This window comes from Monodelphis domestica, chromosome 5 (assembly GCF_027887165.1).
Source record: "Monodelphis domestica isolate mMonDom1 chromosome 5, mMonDom1.pri, whole genome shotgun sequence".
Classification (NCBI taxonomy): domain Eukaryota; kingdom Metazoa; phylum Chordata; class Mammalia; order Didelphimorphia; family Didelphidae; genus Monodelphis; species Monodelphis domestica.
In genome coordinates this window covers 208,269,394-208,280,622 of record NC_077231.1, presented here as the reverse complement: position 1 = coordinate 208,280,622, position 11,229 = coordinate 208,269,394, and positions in this window count along the sequence as shown.

Genomic DNA, 11,229 nt, shown 5'->3' with positions numbered 1-11,229 from the left:
CTTGGAGTGGGATGGAGTCCAGTCCAAGGAATGCCAACTGGTGGGAAACCTCTGCTCATTTGTGACTTGGAAATGCCAACTGAGCAAAAACTTTGGTATGTTCTACCTTTAAGTATGGTCTTCATACTCAGCCTGTATCTACTTTACAAGGAAAAGACTAGTCAGGAATGGAGAAGTTCATCACCAATAGGTCGGCCACTTGGTAATGAATTCTTTGGCCTTGGCAACCAATAAACAGAGAAAGAATATGAAATGGTCCTAATTCTCTGTGGGCCTATTCTGCTCCTGCAATGGCGGTGATAGAGTGACAGAAAGGAAGGCACAGGGTTGGCTTTTAGACTCTCCAGGAATATTGCTGTTGGAATTCCAAATGTGAGAGTCTTGTCTGATGGTAGAACTGTCAGTGGAAGAACTAAATGATGTCAATATTGCAACTGTCTCTATAAATAAAACCAGAACACCAAAAGATATTGATAAAATGTAAGGATGGCGCATAGGGTCAAATCAGTTTTTTCAACTTGTGCAAAGACAACAAGAAACCTCATTTCATGGGACACTTGGTCACCTTGAATTTCAATGCTTAGGATAAGAATTTACAAAGGACTTACCATGAAGATAATTACAACTTCTGTACCAACATCTGTTGTGGAAATTGAGGAGATAGAAAAGTGCTACTAAGAACTTGCTAAGACTCTTCCAATGAAGTCAGCCTGGAAGGACCAGCTGGAATGGCGGAGTAAGAGGAAGCAGTACAGCCCAGGTCCCTCTACAACTGCACCAACAAAGATCTAAGAAGGATGCCTGACCAAGTAATAATCAGGAAAATAGTTCATTCGAGAGAAAGCTGAGTCACAAGTTTCTCTGAATAAGGTCTCATGTTCAAGATATATATTAAGGAATATATTCCAATTTGTATGAATAAGAGTCATTCTCGGACTTCCGGGTAATCATGGCTGCAATCTAGACGCGGCACGTTTCCTCTCCCCAGCACCGAACGAAATAGACTACATCAAAGGAGCATAAAATCACCTTTGGAGGAACAGAAGGACTCCCCAGTACCCCACAGAGGCAAAGGTACGTGGGGCTTGAACATTTCCACACTAAAATAAGAAGGAAAAGCTTGCACAGAAAAGTGAACTGAGCCGCCCTTCCCCCACCCCACCTCCCCCACTAAACCAGAGTGAGCTACCTGAGCGCTCACCGGGACAGCGAGTGAGTGGGGAGCGTCTCTGTCTGGGGGGGCACTCCAGGGTCCTTGGGATCTGGGGACTGCCAGGAAAAAACGTCTCAGGGCGCTTTCACTGGAGAAGCCAGCGGACTTCGGGCGGGCTGCGCTGAACAAGGCGCACGGATTATCTGGGCGGAGCTGAATACCTGGGCTCGGAGGCTGGGAAGAACTAGTCTGAAGCAACCTAAATTCACAGAAAAACCACTCTTATAAACCAGACCCCAGACCAAAAAGGAAAGGGAAATAAAACCACCAAAGGGATGGCTCACATGGCCCAAAATCAAGCCTCCAGGAAGAAAGGGAAAAAAGTGACTATTGAAAACTTTTATGGTGGAAGTACCCAAGGGAAAGAGGAGAATGAAGAGGAAATCCAAAAAAATTCAGAACACGCCTCCCAAAATGGAAACTATCAACAAGCTCTGGAAGATCTCAAACTGGAACTTATCCAAAAGATGGAAACCTTCTGGAAAGAAAAATGGGAGAAAGAGATCAGCTGTCTGACAGATAAGACTGCTCAATTGGAAAAAGAACTCGAAGCAGCCAATACAAGGGCAGACAAGGCTGAAAAGCAAATCCAGTCCCTAATGACCAGAATTAAGGACCTCAAAGAAAGTGAGATGATAAAACAGCAAGAATCAATAAAGCAAACCCAAACAATTAATGAATTGGAAGAAAACAGAAAATATCTCACTGAGAAGGTCACGGACCTGGAGAACAGAGGAAGACGAGAAAATCTCCGTATCATCGGTCTCCCAGAAAAACCAGAGGTAAACAACAAATTGGATTTTATTCTAGAGGAGATTATAAAAGAAAATTGCCCCCACGTTCTGGAGCAAGGGGGCAAAATAGAAATAGAAAGGATTCATAGAACACCTTCTATACTAAATCCCCAAAAGACAACGCCTAGGAATGTAATTGCCAAATTCAAGAGCTTCCAAGTAAAGGAGAAAATCCTACAAGAAGCCAAGAAGAAGAGCTTCAGATACAAGGGGGCTCCCATAAGGATCACACATGACTTAGCGGCTAACACACTAAGAGACCGCAAAGCATGGAACACGATATTTAGAAAGGCAAGAGAGCTGGGTCTCCAACCAAGAATCAACTACCCAGCAAAACTGACTATATACTTCCAGGGGAAAGTATGGGCATTCAACAAAATAGAAGATTTCCAAGCATTTGCTAAGAAAAGACCAGAGCTCTGTGGAAAGTTCGATATCCAAGCACAGAAAGCAAGAGAAACATGAAAAGGTAAATATGAAAGAAAGGGAAAAGGAGATAAATCTTATCTTTCTCTTTAAGTCAAACTCTCTTCTATAAGGACTACATTTACATCTAATTATATATATTAATATGTGGGGAAAATGTTTTGTGTAACTCTCATAAATTGTATCATCATAAGAGTAGTTAGAAGAAACATGCATAGGGAAAGATTGGGGAATCAAGAAGATTTGGGGAAAGTTGGGGCAAAAAAAGGAAAAGGGAGGGGGGAACCGTGATAATACTAAGATTAACTTCAAGAAATAGGGGGGGAATCAATAGAATAAACTTTCCCATATAAAGATACACATGGGAAGGGGAGGGGAAGAACTCTCATATGAGAAGGAGAGGAAGAGAGCGTGAAGTGGAAGTACTTAAACCTTACTCTCAGTGAAATCAAATCTGAGAGGGAAGAACATCTAGATCCAGTGGGATCCTGAATTCTATCTTATCCATTAGGGCAAGAAAGAAAGGAAAATTAAGGAGGGGGAGGGGGGAGGGAGCACAAAAAGGGAGGGAAGGAGAGGGGGGAGGGGAAGGGAGCATAAAAAGGGAGGGGCTAGAAAGGGAAGCATCTCAAGGGAGGGGACTAGGGGGACTGACCTAAAGTAAATCACTGGTTCAAAAGGAGAAAGCTAAAGAAGAAAGGTCAGAACTAGGGGAAGACATCAAAATGCCAGCGAATCCACAAATAACAATCATAACTTTGAACGTAAATGGGATGAACTCACCCATAAAACGCAGACAAATAGCAGATTGGATTAGAACACAAAACCCTACCATATGTTGTCTTCAAGAAACACATATGAGACGGGTTGACACTCACAAGGTTAGAATTAAAGGTTGGAGTAAGACCTTTTGGGCCTCAACCGATAGAAAGAAGGCAGGAGTTGCAATCATGATATCTGACAAAGCCAAAGTACAAATAGACCTGATCAAAAGGGACAGGGAAGGTAAATATATTCTGCTAAAAGGAAGTATAGACAATGAGGAAATATCACTAATCAACATGTATGCACCAAATGGTATAGCATCCAAATTTTTAATAGAGAAACTAGGAGAATTGAAGGAGGAATTAGACAGTAAAACCATATTAGTGGGAGACTTGAACCAACCACTATCAAATTTAGATAAATCAAATCAAAAAATAAACAAGAAAGAGGTAAAAGAGGTGAATGAAATCTTAGAAAAATTAGAATTAATAGACATATGGAGAAAAATAAATAGGGACAAAAAAGAATACACCTTCTTTTCAGCACCACATGGCACATTCACAAAAATAGATCATACACTAGGTCATAGAAACATGGCACTTAAATGCAGAAAAGCAGAAATATTAACTGCAGCCTTTTCAGATCACAAGGCAATTAAAATATTGATCGGCAAGGGTACATGGAGACCCAAATCAAAAATTAATTGGAAATTAAATAACATGATACTCCAAAACCATTTAGTTAGAGAAGAAATCATAGAAACAATTAACAATTTCGTTGAAGAAAATGACAACGGCGAAACATCCTTTCAAACCTTATGGGATGCAGCCAAGGCAGTACTTAGAGGAAAATTCATATCCCTGAGTGCATATATTAACAAATTAGGGAGGACAGAGACCAAGGAATTGGAAATGCAAATCAAAAAACTTGAGAATGAACAAATTAAAAACCCCCAGAAGAAAACCATACTAGAGATCCTAAAAATTAAGGGAGAAATTAATAAAATAGAAAGTGACAGAACTATTGAGCTAATAAACAAGACTAGAAGCTGGTACTTTGAAAAAACAGACAAAATAGACAAAGTACTGGTTAATTTAATTAAAAAAAGGAAAGAAGAAAGGCAAATTAATAGCATCAAGGATGAAAAGGGGGATCTCACCTCAAATGAAGAGGAAATTAAGGCAATCATTAAAAACTACTTTGCCCAACTATATGGCAATAAATTTACCAATCTAGGTGATATGGATGAATATTTACAAAAATATAAATTGCCTAGACTAACAGAAGAAGAAATAGTTTTCTTAAATAATCCCATATCAGAAATTGAAATCCATCAAGCCATCAAAGAATTGCCTAAGAAAAAATCCCCAGGGCCTGATGGATTCACCAGTGAATTCTATCAAACATTCAGAGAACAGTTAACCCCAATATTACACAAACTATTCGACATAATAAGCAAAGAGGGAGTCCTACCAAACTCCTTTTATGACACAAGCATGGTACTAATTCCAAAGCCAGGCAGGCCAAAAACAGAGAAAGAAAACTATAGGCCAATCTCCCTAATGAATATAGATGCAAAAATCTTAAATAGGATACTAGCAAAAAGACTCCAGCAAGTGATTAGAAGGGTCATCCACCATGATCAAGTAGGATTCATACCAGGGATGCAGGGCTGGTTCAACATTAGGAAAACTATCCACATAATTGACCACATCAACAAGCAAACCAACAAGAATCACATGATTATCTCAATAGATGCAGAAAAAGCCTTTGATAAAATACAACACCCATTCCTACTAAAAACACTAGAAAGCATAGGAATAGAAGGGTCATTCCTAAAAATAATAAACAGTATATATCTAAAACCATCAGCTAATATCATCTGCAATGGGGATAAACTAAATCCATTCCCATTAAGATCAGGAGTGAAACAAGGATGCCCATTATCACCTCTATTATTTGACATTGTATTAGAAACACTAGCAGTAGCAATTAGAGAAGAAAAAGAAATTGAAGGCATCAAAATAGGCAAGGAGGAGACCAAATTATCACTCTTTGCAGATGACATGATGGTCTACTTAAAGAATCCTAGAGATTCAACCAAAAAGTTAATTGAAATAATCAACAACTTTAGCAAAGTTGCAGGATACAAAATAAACCCACATAAGTCATCAGCATTTCTATATAATTCCAACACAGCTCAGCAGCAAGAACTAGAAAGAGAAATCCCATTCAAAATTACCCAAGACAAAATAAAATACTTAGGAATCTATCTCCCGAGACAAACACAGGATCTATATGAACACAACTACAAAACACTTTCCACACAACTAAAACTAGACTTGAACAATTGGAAGAACATTAACTGCTCATGGGTAGGACGAGCCAATATAATAAAAATGACCATCCTACCCAAACTCATCTATCTATTTAGTGCCATACCCATGGAACTCCCAAAAATTTTTTTTACTGATTTAGAAAAAAACATAACAAAGTTCATTTGGAAAAACAAAAGATCAAGGATACCCAGGGAATTAATGAAAAAAAATACAAAGGAAGGGGGTCTTGCAGTCCCAGATCTCAGACTATATTATAAAGCAGCGGTCATCAAAACAATTTGGTACTGGCTAAGAGACAGAAAGGAGGATCAGTGGAATAGACTGGGGGCAAGCAACCTCAGCAAGACAGTATATGACAAACCCAAAGATCCCAGCTTTTGGGACAAAAATCCACTATTTCATAAAAACTGTTGGGAAAATTGGAGGACAGTGTGGGAAAGACTAGGCTTAGATCAACACCTCACACCCTACACCAAGATAAATTCAAAATGGATGAATGACTTGAACATAAAGAAAGAAACTATAAGAAAATTAGGCGAACACAGAATAGTATACATGTCAGACCTTTGGGAAGGGAAATACTTCAAAACCAAGCAAGAATTAGAAAGAATTACAAAATGCAAAATAAATAATCTGGATTACATCAAATTAAAAAGTTTTTGTACAAACAAAACCAATGTAACCAAAATCAGAAGGGTAGCAACAAATTGGGAAACAATCTTCATAAAAACCTCTGACAAGGGTTTAATTACTAAAATTTATAAAGAACTAAATCAATTGTACAAAAAATCAAGCCATTCTCCAATTGACAAATGGGCAAGGGACATGAACAGGCAATTCTCAGCCAAAGAAATCAAAACTATTAATAAGCACATGAAAAAGTGCTCTACATCTCTTATAATCAGAGAGATGCAAATCAAAACAACTCTGAGGTATCATCTCACACCTAGCAGATTGGCTAACATGACAGCTATGCAAAGTAATGAATGCTGGAGGGGATGTGGCAAAGTGGGGACATTAATTCATTGCTGGTGGAGTTGTGAACTGATCCAACCATTCTGGAGGGCAATTTGGAACTATGCCCAAAGGGCGATAAAAGACTGTCTGCCCTTTGATCCAGCCATAGCACTGCTGGGCTTGTACCCCAAAGAGATAATGGACAAAAAGACTTGTACAAAAATATTCATAGCTGCGCTCTTTGTGGTGGCCAAAAATTGGAAAATGAGGGGATGCCCCTCAATTGGGGAATGGCTAAACAAATTGTGGTATATGTTGGTGATGGAATATTATTGTGCTAAAAGGAATAATAAAGTGGGGGAATTCCATGTGAACTGGAACAACCTCCAGGAAGTGATGCAGAGCGAAAGGAGCAGAACCAGGAAAACATTATACACAGAGACTGATACATTGTGGTACAATCGAAGGTGATGGACTTCTCCATAAGTATCAATGCAATTTCCCTGAACAATCTGCAGGGATCTAAAAAAAAAAATACTACCCACAAGCAGAGGATAAACTGTGGGAGTAAAAACACCGCTGAAAAGCAACTGCTCGACCACAGGGTTGGAGGAGATAAGACTGAGGAGAGACTCTAAATGAACACTATAATGCAAACTCCAACAACAGGGAAATGGGTTCGAGTCAAGAACACATGTGATAACCAGTGGAATCATGCGTCGGCTATGGGAGAGGGAAAGGCGGGGGGGGGGAGGGGAGGAAAAGAAAACGATCTTTGTTTCCAGTGAATAATGTATGAAAACGACCAAATAAAATAATATTAAAATTAAAAAAAAAAAAGAAAAAAAAAAGAGTCATTCTCCAATTGATTAAAAAAAGAATGAGCGGAGTTTAAGAGAAGAAATCCAAACTATCTAAAGCCATATGAAAAAAATGGCCTGAATTACTAAGATATATAGAAGTGTAAACTAAAGAGACTCTGAGCCTACACCTTGAACTTCCCTAGATTGGCAAAGTTGGCCAAAAAAAAAGGGGGGGTGTGACAAGGAAATCACTTTAAAAGACTAATATATATATTAATTTAAGGTCGCCAAGGAATTCAGCTATGTAATTCCTAAATGAAAACTCAAGTCAGCTGTCAACCTTTTATGGAGTTTAATTTCAATAGGAGGAAGAAAGGAATTAGAGATAGAGAGAGAGAAAAAGGGAGAGAAGGGAATAGGGCTTAAATACCCCTTCTGTTTAGGCTGGGCCAAAAGGCCCAAGCCCTTAGATAGCTGAGACAAAGGAAAGAGATCAGTCCCTGTTACTCACGTGACCAAAATGGAGAAACAGTCTCAGAGGCCCCCACCTTCAGCTTCCTTCAGAGCAAGCTTCTCAGAGTACACTGCCACCACTTCGACCAACTCCTCAACCACCTCCGAGTCTTCAGACCCCCCTCATCTTTAAGGAAACCATCCAAGTTGCCTCCCCTCAGTTCTCACCTCTACCAATCACTGTCCATCAATTTCCCTGTGCCAATGGAGGCTCTAGCTTAACCCAGGACCGCCCAGAGGCTTTGCACATGTCTGTTGAAGGTCATATTTTCAAATGATTAAATCTTTGCTCCTTTGCTACAGTCCTTTCTAAATCCTGTTAACCTGAGTAGGGTAGAGATTGGAATAATTAAATTTTGATCTAGGCTGCAGCCCTTACTCAATCCTGTTAGGACTGAATAGGGTGGAGATTGATTCCAAGTATCTCCATTGTATCAATTCTAAAATCAACCATGACTCAAAGAAATTCCTGTTCTATGCTTAAGCATAGGTCAAAGTCCTTTCCATTGTTCAGCAAAGGGTTCTGTCCTAAAGTAATCTTAAGAAGGTAGGAGAAGGAACCTCCCATGCCAATGGGGTTCACATTCCAATAGCCAAGACCCACTATCAATAGGAAATTTTTCAAGTATGAAATTTCCCAATGGTGAAATTTCCAATATTTATAAGTCTAAGAAATTTTGAGGTTTACAGGGGTGATGACAAATATTGGGGCTGCAGTAAAACAAGCACATCGATGCACTATTGATGGAGCTGTAAATAGGTAGAACCATTTTGGAAAGCAATTTGGAACTCTGATTCCAAAATTACTAACATGTACATATCCTTTGGTCCAGAAATACTACTAAAGACCTATTCCCCAAAGAGATAAAAGTCAAAGGAAAGGGTCCTACATATACAAAAATATTTGTATCAGCTCTTTTTGTTGTGGCAAAGAATTAGAATCTATGGGATGAGGGAGGGGGGAAGAATTGCCCATCAACTGGGAAATGGCTAGGTAAATTATGGTTATATGAAAGTAATAGAATGCTATTAGGCCATAACAAACAGTGAAGGGTATAGTTTCAGAGACACTTGCAAAGACTTGTAAGAAGACTGAAGTAGAAAGAACTAGAAGCACAGTGCATGCACAAAACAATGTAAAATGCAATGATTTTGAAAGACTTAAAAACTGTATTCAAAGCAAGAATTAATCATGATTCCAGAAACACTGATGAAGAATGTTTCCAATCTCCTGCCAGAGAGTTGATAGACTATACAGGACAAGACACACATTTTTGGACATAGACAATATGAGGATTTGTTTTACTTGACTATATATATTAATTACAAGAGTTTTGTTATTCCTTTTTTTCTTTGAGTCTGGGGAACTAATAATTAATAATTGAATAAATAAAATTTAATTAGAAACAAAGCATAGCATATACTTTATATTCTGTGATTTTGGTGCAAAAACTCAGAGAAGGCTAGTGGAAAATATATTTAAAAATATGACTCAGGACCAAGAAATTAAAGTGGCCAAAGACCTGTGTCTAAAAAGAATTTCATACCTACCTGCTTAACAGGGCAAGTAGCAAAAATGAAGTTGACTCGGTTTTAACTAACACGAAGCAATTGGTTACTAAAGAAGGAGTCATTTCTGAATCAAATGTCAATTTAAAGACAGGCATTGGTGTTTGTTAATGCATGTGTCAGTATTGGAAGAGACACAAATATTAACTAATACATGGACCCTGACCTCAATGAAATGATGATTTAATATAAACACAGATAACTGTAACATATCTTATAAAATGCATTCAAAAGTTCACATGATTGATTGATTATAAATTTAGAGAAAGTCATATAATCTAACCCTCTCACTTTTCAGATCAGGAAACTAAAGTTCATGAAGATTAAGCAACTTTCCCAAGGAATCTAGCTAATAAGTGGCACATGCAGAACTCGAACCCAGGGCATCCAAACTCATCTCCTGTACTCTTACCACTATTCCATACTGTGGTACAACCCAATATTGGGCTTCTAGAAAAAAAGAGAAAAATTAATACCATATTAGAAAAGGAGATAAAAATGAGAAGCTGATAAGGCATATAATTAAAATAACTCCAATTTTGAATGATTTAAATAAGCCATTGATGTTGAAAAGATGGCAGATAGATAAAGGGATAGCATTGATAGAGATTACCATTAGTTTTTAAGGAAGTTTAACTAAGGTAAACCAGTCACCCCAATGAGGAGGCTAAAATCATATAGAAATCACTGTAACCAGTACATATTTGATCTTGCCAAAAGGAAAGATACTGTAGCCAAGAACAATATAAGTTTATAAAATTAACTCATTTATATAATCTCACAAAAGGATTATGGAACATAATCCTCCTCCTCCTCCTCTTCCTATATATAATGTTATATATATATATATATATATAGGTATACCTCACAAAAGGAGGTAGCTAGGTGGCTCAATGAATAGAACACTGGTCCTGGAGTCAGGAAGATCCAAGTTCAAATTTGGCCTCAGACACTTCCTAGCTATGTGACCCTGGGCAAGTCACTTAACATCCGATGGCCTGATAAAAGGATCCATTGGAGAAGAAAGGGGCAAACCATTCCAGGATCCATGCGAAGAAAACACTATGAGTAGTTATGGAACATCAGGCCATGAAGAGTCAGAGATGTCTGAGTGACTAAAATATTCACATCACAAAACAGCAGAACTCAGTGTGTGGGTATAGTGAAAAGTGTAAGAGATGCACTTAAAAGCCAAATCATCCTGAAAGTACTTCATGATAAAAATAGAAGACCAATTAAAAAATGGAAACAAAATATTTATAAAAATTTTTTATAAATAAAATTTGTAAGATTTATAAATAAAACAAACTATTTTGTCTGTCAGTGACAGTAGAGCAGGGTATTTTTTATTTTAATTTCTAATATTAGACTTGGCATGATGCAGGAAGAAATAGAAAAGGTACTAAAAAAAAATTAAAATGGGAAAAGCAGTCCAACCAGATCAAGTATACACGGAGAGAATTTTCCTGGAGGTGATACAATTATTTGAAAACTAAGATCAGTTAGGAGACTACTATGATAATCTTGGCAAGAAATAATCAGAAATAGTGGCCATAACTGAAGGGATGGGGATGGTCGAGAGATATCGTGGAGGGAGAATCAACCGGACTTGGCATCTGATTGGACTTGAGGAGTGAAGGAGAGAGAAGAGTTCAAGATGATCCTAATCTTAGATGTTAGGAGAGAAAAAAGTATTCAGGAAGAGTTGGTCAACCATGAATAATGTTAAAGAAATGTCCAAAAGGAAGCCAGAGAAAAGCTCATTAGATGTCACAGTGGTGGGAGACTCGTGTCTTTGGGACACATTCACCATAAGGCCAAAGAATGTATTCATTGGGAGAAGGTTATGA